This window comes from Monopterus albus, unplaced genomic scaffold (genome assembly GCF_001952655.1).
Source record: "Monopterus albus unplaced genomic scaffold, M_albus_1.0 scaffold3.1, whole genome shotgun sequence".
NCBI classification, from domain to species: Eukaryota; Metazoa; Chordata; class Actinopteri; order Synbranchiformes; family Synbranchidae; genus Monopterus; species Monopterus albus.
In genome coordinates this window covers 7,491,178-7,498,978 of record NW_018127883.1, presented here as the reverse complement: position 1 = coordinate 7,498,978, position 7,801 = coordinate 7,491,178, and positions in this window count along the sequence as shown.

Sequence of the window (7,801 nt, the reverse complement as noted above, 5' to 3'; positions counted from 1 at the left end):
TCTCATTGCCTGATCTGAATGCATGAGTGAGCACGCAGCATGTGGGGCGACTGATTGTTTATCCAAGGCTTCTGGTTGGGGAACCTCCTGACTTGTATGGTGGGCACAATATTGTCAATACAGGTACTAATGTACCTGGTCACATACTCAGCATAATCCTGTACGCTGACAGAAAAGTCCTCCAAGGTGGCTGCAGCTTTAAACACATCCCAGTCTGTCTGGGCAAAACAGTCCTGCAGGGTGCCTTCAGTCTCTGGGGTCCAGAATTTAATTTGTTTGGTGACAGGGTTTGTTTGTTTCAGTCTTTGCCTGTAAGCTGGATACAGGAACAAAGAAACGTGGTCTGAGCATCCAAGGTGGGGGCGGGGTGCAGCCCTGTATGCACCCTGTATGTTACTGTAAACATGATCCAGAGTGTTCTTGCCCCGGGTGGGAATGTTCACATGTTGGTAATATTTGGAAAGTACAGTCCATAAATTGCACTGGTTAAAGTTGCCTGCAGCGATAAATACAGCATCTGGGTGAGCTGTCTCTAGCGCGCTGATGACATCATAGAGTTTACTGAGAGCCGCGGAGGGATTAGCTCTTGGGCTATCATACACAGCAGCCAGAAACACAGCACTATGCTCTGTTGCTAGATAACAGGGCCAGCATTTCAGCAATAAAAATTCTACGTCTGGCGAACAGTGCTTATAAACAGTCCGTACATCTCCACAACACGAGTTAGTGATAAACACACACACCACCTCCTTTTACCTTCCCCGAAGCAGCAGTGCAGTCACCTCAATGTACAGAGTGTGTTTGTAGCTGAATCGCAGAATGTCTCGGTGAGAATTAGATATACAGTATTCTCTGATTTGCCGTTGTGCTGTAATCCTAGCCCTTTGCTCGTCCAGTTTGTTTTCCAGTGACTGTACGTTAGCTAGGAAGAGGCTGGGTAGTGGCGGTCGAGTAGCGCAAGCTTTTAGCCTAGCATGGAGTCCCCCGTGCTTGCCTTGCTTGCGTCTCCATCTCTGGCTCTCCTGATTTCAGCCTGCTCGCTTGTACCTGGTGTTCCAAGGGCTCCCTGAGGGTGATGGTGGTTGTCATCGTTGTTGTTGTTGTTGTTGTTGCTGTTGCGGGAGTGGACAATGAGTTGTAGCTCCGGTGGTATGAAACCAGTAAATTCCCAGTGGCTGTGTGAGTTGGCGATATCCAGCAATGCCTGTCTGTTGTATGTTAGTAGTGCATGACATTTGTGCACTGCAGAAAGAATAAAAAACACACAAAAAAGAAGAAAACAAAGAAATAGCCGGCATTTGAGAGTGGAACATGCAAACACGTCTGCCTCCGTGGGCGCCATCTTGCATGTAGTTGTCTCCTTCCACCTTCTCATTCGCTCTGTCCTTCTTCTTTTCTTTCTCCTTCCTTATCATACTTTGATTTTTCTTCTCCTTGCTCTTCCCTGTTTTTCTCCTGCTCCTTTTTTAACACTGTTCTCCAGTCATTCCTTTGTTTGAAAGACGAGCCCCTGAATGGAGAAAAATCTTTTGTTCCACATTCAAAAATTAATTCTGTTCACCTAAAACAAGCAGCTAGAATCCAGTGAGATAAAATAATCAGCTGAGGTGTTGTAGCTGAAGCTCGTTGTTCTTGGAGGTGAGGAGGCTGATCTGTTCAGCAGTCTGGTTCACCTCCTTTTTGAGCCATTCCTCACAGAGGAGTTTCTCCTCTAGCTTTCCTCTCTGTGCTCCAGTTCCTATTGCAGATTCGTCTCCAGACTATCACACCCAGCCTTCCACTGCTCTCTAGCTCCAGGTCTTTTTGAGCCAGCAGGGCCCGGCAGTCCACATGGGCTTTGGTGTGAGCCCACCATTTTGTGGTTTCCCTTTTGAGCAGCTCATCTTTCTGTCTGAGCTCCTGTTGGATCTGGCCAAGCTCCTCTTGCTTCTGTCCCAGGAGGCCAACTTGCTCCTCTAGAGCAGTGTTTTCCTCTATGAGGGACTTGATCTCATTAATGGCTGATTACAGAGCTTTTCTGAGGCCCTACACAACTGAGTTGTCATGGGGCTGGTCAGTGTACTGTGGCTGCACTGCAGCCTGCCATTGCTGCTTAGGGCCACAGAAGGCAGGTCTGGACTGACTTGGTCCAAAAGCCTGAAAATACAAACACAACTGCAGTTTTTAGTTAAGATACAGTCACATCCTAAGACTGGATACAGACGAAACTAACTGCTGTCTAAGAACAGTTCTCCTTGGAGAACTACAACTTGCATTCAAACAGATTCTACACAAAACAAATTTCTATACAATATATTAATTTAAAGTGTCTGAGTTTGTTGGGTTACATTATTAAACTTTACATGTTTCCTCCTGTTCCAGTGATCCCGCGTCTCCTCTCATGCATACAGGACAAAGGGCTGCACATGCTCCTGATAGCCCTGGAGCGCACAGGCGCGGCATGGTTTCCGAATCTGGTTCAGCGCAAGCCAGGGCAGCTCCCGTGGCACAGTGTGGGCACGCTTTCCCAATTGGACGGTGAAATCCAACAGTTTCCCATGGGGCAACGCCTGTGGGCTTGGCCCCTGAACGGGAGTGACTGGAGAGCCTAGGCTTGCCTCCAGTGGCTGTACTTACAATTCAGTGCATGAGAGCTACATCAACAACAGCATCTTACATAGCGAAATGGTCTGTTTTCCAACAGTGGTGCATGGAGAGAGGCACAGCTCCCACGTCTTGCCCACTAGCTCAAGTGTTAATTTTCTTACAAACCCTTGTAGGCAGAAACCTGGCCCTGTCTACTCTGAAAGCTTATGCTGCTGCCATTTCGTCATGCCATGTCTTGCGAGAGATCTGCATTTGCACACCCACTGGTAAAATGTTTTCTGAGGGATGTAGGCAGAGAATGTCCTGTGATAACGTCTAGTGACACCACAGTGGAACTTACCTCTGGTTTTGCGCACACTCATGGAACCCCCCTTTGAGCCCATAGTGCAGACCTCTCTTAAACATCTCTCTCTGAAAACGGCTCTCCTCTTAGCCCTGACATCGGCTAAACAAGTGGTCGATCTGTGCACACTTTCTGTCTCACCGGCATGCCTTTCTATGCATGAAGACGGCAGCTCAGCTGTTCTGAGACTGAACCCTGCTTATGCACCAAAAATAGTAACATCCTCCTTTCAATTCAGAGTCATCTCCTTGGATGGCTTCTTTCCTCCACAACACAGAGATGAGTCAGAAAAAGAACTCCATGTTCTCTACCCAGTGCACGCACTGTCCCATTACATGGCTCGCACGGCAGTATTAACAGCAACAAACAGTGTAAACAATGCAAAATAAGTAGTATAAACAGGCAGTAAACAATGCAGACAGACAAAGGAATGCTCATTGTGAAATGAGATAAATAGGAATATACATAGAGTACTTAAAAATAGAGTCCTGTACAGATATGTATAATCTGTACAATGTATATTTACAGGTATTGCACCGAGGAAAGGTATTGCACTGAGGGTTATTGTCCAGTCATACTGTTATGGGTCAAGTGTCATCAGAGTGACAGCCCAGGGGAAGAAACTGTCCTTGTGCCTGATTATCTTGGCGTACAGTGACCTGTAACGCTGCCCAGAGGGGAGGAGTTCGAACAAATTATGACCTGGGTGTGAGGGGTCTGCAGTGATCCTCTCTGCCCTCCTTTTGACCCGTGAGGTGTGCAGGTCCTCTATGGAGGGCAGGCTTGCACCAATAACCTTTTCTGTAGTCCTGACTGTCCCCTGAAGTCTGTATTTGTCCTGTTTGGTTGCTGAGCCAAACCAGACAGTGATGGAGGTGCAGAGAACAGACTCAATGATTCCTCTGTAGAACTGTATCAGCAGCTCCTTGGGCAGGTTGAACTTCCCGAGCTGGCGCAGGAAGTACATCCTCTGCTGTGCCTTCTTGATGATGGTCCTGATGTTGGACATCCACTTCAGGTCCTGGGAGACAGTGGAGCCCAGGAACTTGTAGGACGTCACTGCTGATACAGTGCTTCCAAGTATGGTGACGAGGGGTAAGGTGGGGGGGGCTCTTCCTGAAGTCCACTGTCAATCTCCACTGTTTTGAGCATGTTCAGCTCCAGGTTATTGCGGCTACACCATAGGACCAGCTGCTCAACCTCCCGTCTGTAGGCTGACTCGTTACCATCTCGGATGAGACCAATGACCGTTGTGTCATCAGCAAACTTTAGGAGCTTGACAAGGGGTCCTTTGAGATGCAATCGTTGGTGTAGAGTGTCCTCAAAGAGGGCCCGTGCATAGGTCCCTGGGGAGTCGAGGTGTTGCATAACTGACTGCTCGCTTGTGCTGTGCTGTGAGTGGAACCTTTGACGGACTGCTGTTTCCTGCTTCTGTGGTAACCATACTCATTTCCTGTTTTCGGTGCCTGCTCCACATTTGTGCTTGCTCCCAGATTGTTTAGGAATTAAACTTACTGTTTCTAAGTTCATCTGAATTTTTGAGTAACAACATATGCTTGCACCACTTAAGCACTTGTGTTGCAGAAGTTCTTGCTAATTACCAGATTTAATTTGCTACTTTTGGTCGGCTAGCTTAGAAGCCAGCTAAGCTTAATTGAGAGCAATGGCTTCCCCCCTGTTCCTCTCCTCCTTTCTCTTGCTCGGCGTGTCGCATGTTCAATTATTCCTCTGCCTCCTTTAGCGATAATGGTACTTGTAATAAATGTCAGATGCTAGCAGCATTGGAGGCGAGGCTCACGCCCCAAACGAATGTCCACGGAGCATCACCTGCCTATTCACGTTTCAAATCGATTTTCCCCACTCAGTGACACACTGAGAAAACAACTGTGATAATTGGAGAGTCCATAGTCAGAAGCGTGAAGTTAGAGACACTGGCGGCCATAGTCAAATGTTTTCCTGGGGCCAGAGTGGGCGACATTGAATCCTATTTGAAGCTTCGGACTAAGGATAAGCGTAAATACAGTAAGGTTGTTATTCACGTCGGCGCTAATGACTCCCGACTTCACCAGTCGGAGGTCACTAAAATTAATGTTGAGTCGGTGTGTAACTTCGCTAAAACAATGTCGGACTCCGTAGTTTTCTCTGGACCCCTACCCAATGTGACCAGTGATGACATGTTTAGCCGCATGTCGTGATTCAACCGCTGGCTGTCTAGGTGGTGCCCAGAAAATAACGTGGGCTTCATAGATAACTGGAAAACATTTTGGGGAAAACCTGGTCTGATTAGCAGAGACGGCATCCATCCCACTTTGGGTGGTGCGGCTCTCTTATCTAGAAATCTGGACGAGTTTGTTTTACAACCTAAATTATGACAACCCAGAGTTGAGTCCAGGATGCAGGGTCGCAGTCTTACACGCCTCTCTGCTGTCTCCTTGCAGCTGCTACCCACCCAACACTCCCAGTACCCCATAGAGACTGTGTCTGCCCCCCACCCACCTAAATTATATAAATCAAGAATCAACTCCAGAGGAGTTATTCATAAGAACCTAATTAAAATTAAGACGACTCCTCTTATAGTAGAAAGTAATAGGACAATCAAATGTGGACTATTAAATATCAGATCTCTCTCATCTAAATCTCTGTTGGTGAATGATTTGATAAGTGAACATCACATTGACTTATTGTGTCTTACTGAAACATGGTTACAGCAGGAAGAATATGTCACCCTAAATGAATCCACTCCACCTAGTCACAGTAACTGTCACATCCCTCGAAACACAGGCCGAGGTGGTGGCGTGGCAGCGATCTTTGACTCAAGCCTATTAATCAACCCAAGACCTAAACATAGTTATAACTCATTTGAAAGTCTCACCCTGAGTCTCTCACACCCAAACTGGAAAACTCAAAAGCCTGTTCTATTTGTTATTGTATACCGTCCACCTGCTCCTTATTCAGAGTTTTTAAGTGAATTCTCAGACTTTCTGTCTGATTTAGTGCTTAGTACAGATAAAATAATCATAGTAGGCGACTTTAATATTCATGTAGATGCCGACAATGACAGCATCAACAATGCATTCTGTTCATTATTAGACTCAGTTGGCTTCTCTCAAACTAAATAAACCCACTCACTGTTTTAATCACACTCTTGATCTGGTTCTGACATATGGCATCAAAACTGAACACTTAATAGTTTTTCCCCATAACCCTCTTCTGTCTAACCATTTTCTAATAACTTTTGAATTTAAATTAATAGATTATACTCTATGTGGGAAACAATTCCACTACAGCAGATGTCTATCTGGCAATGCTGTTACCAAGTTTAAGGAAATAATTCCATCTTTATCTACTTCAGTGCCATTTGCCAACACAGTGGAAGGAGGCCACCTTAACCTTACTCCCACACAAATCGATAATCTTGTTGATAGTACTGCAGCCTTCCTGCGTAATACACTTGATACCATTGCCCCTCTGAAAAAGAAGGTAGTGAAACAGAGGAGGCTAGCCCCGTGGTACAGCTCGCAGCTCCGCTCCCTAAAGCAGGCATCACGAAAAATGGAAAGGAGGTGGCGCTCCACTAAGTCAGAAGAGTTTTCTATAGCCTGGAAAGATAGTTTAATAACATATAAGAAAGCCCTTCATAGTGCCAGAACCACATTTTATTCATCACTGATTGAGGAAAATAAGAACAACCCCAGGTTTCTTTTCAGCACTGTAGCCAGGCTGACAAAGAGCCACAGTGCTGTTGAGCTTAACATTCCCTTAGATCTCAGCAGCAATGACTTCATGAGCTTCTTTACAAATAAAATCACAACTATTAGAGAAAAAAATTGCTCGGACCACTCCCACAGCTCTTGCAGATGTGCCATCTACTACAATGGCTTTAGAAACATCTGGAAGACCTCATTTATACTTGGACTACTTCTCCCCTATAGATCTCTCTGAGTTGACCTCAACAATTGCTTCATCTAAATCATCAACATGTCTCCTGGACCCCATCCCGACCAGGCTGCTCAAAGACGTCTTTCCCCTAATCAACACATCCATACTAGATCTGATTAACCTCTCTCTATTAACAGGTTATGTTCCACAGGCTTTTAAACTTGCAGTAATTAAACCTCTACTCAAAAAGCCTACTCTTGACCCAGGTGTCCTAGCTAATTATAGACCAATATCCAATCTCCCATTTATTTCCAAAATCCTTGAAAAAGCTGTAGCAAAGCAGTTATGTGACCACTTGCACAAGAATGATTTGTTTGAGGATTTTCAGTCAGAATTAAAAATCCATCATAGTACAGAAACCGCATTGGTGAAAGTCACCAATGAAATGTCCACACAAGAAAGGTGTTCCATCAGGGGTTGGTTCGCACAAGTATATAAAGACAAACACACACGCACACACCACATGTCAGGAATCGGCGCGTTATGCTGCCAAAAATGTTGAGGGTGAACTCAATTAAAAGGCCAGACAAGGAAATGTAAAACAAAACCGTCTCTTTAATAAGAGAACTAACGCTAAACAAAACCATACAAGACACGGTGAAACACAAAAATCACAGGTCGGTATAAACAGTCCGAGATCAGAGCCAGCAAACACATACAGCAGAGGAATCCAAATACGTAGTCCAAAGGGAAGTCCGATAATTATACACAGTGACAGTCTGAAGCAAGAGGGCAAGGCAGAACAGAATAGTCAGAGGAACAAGCCGGGTCAAAAACACAAAGTACCAAAACCGAAAAATGCTGGAGAGTGAGAGGTGGCGTCTAGAACAATCTGGCTGGGATTGGTGGGTGAAGGCTGCTTATGATGCGGTGCAAACTATAATGAGCAGGTGAAACTAATGCGGGTGATGAAGAAAGTAAAAAGACCAAAAC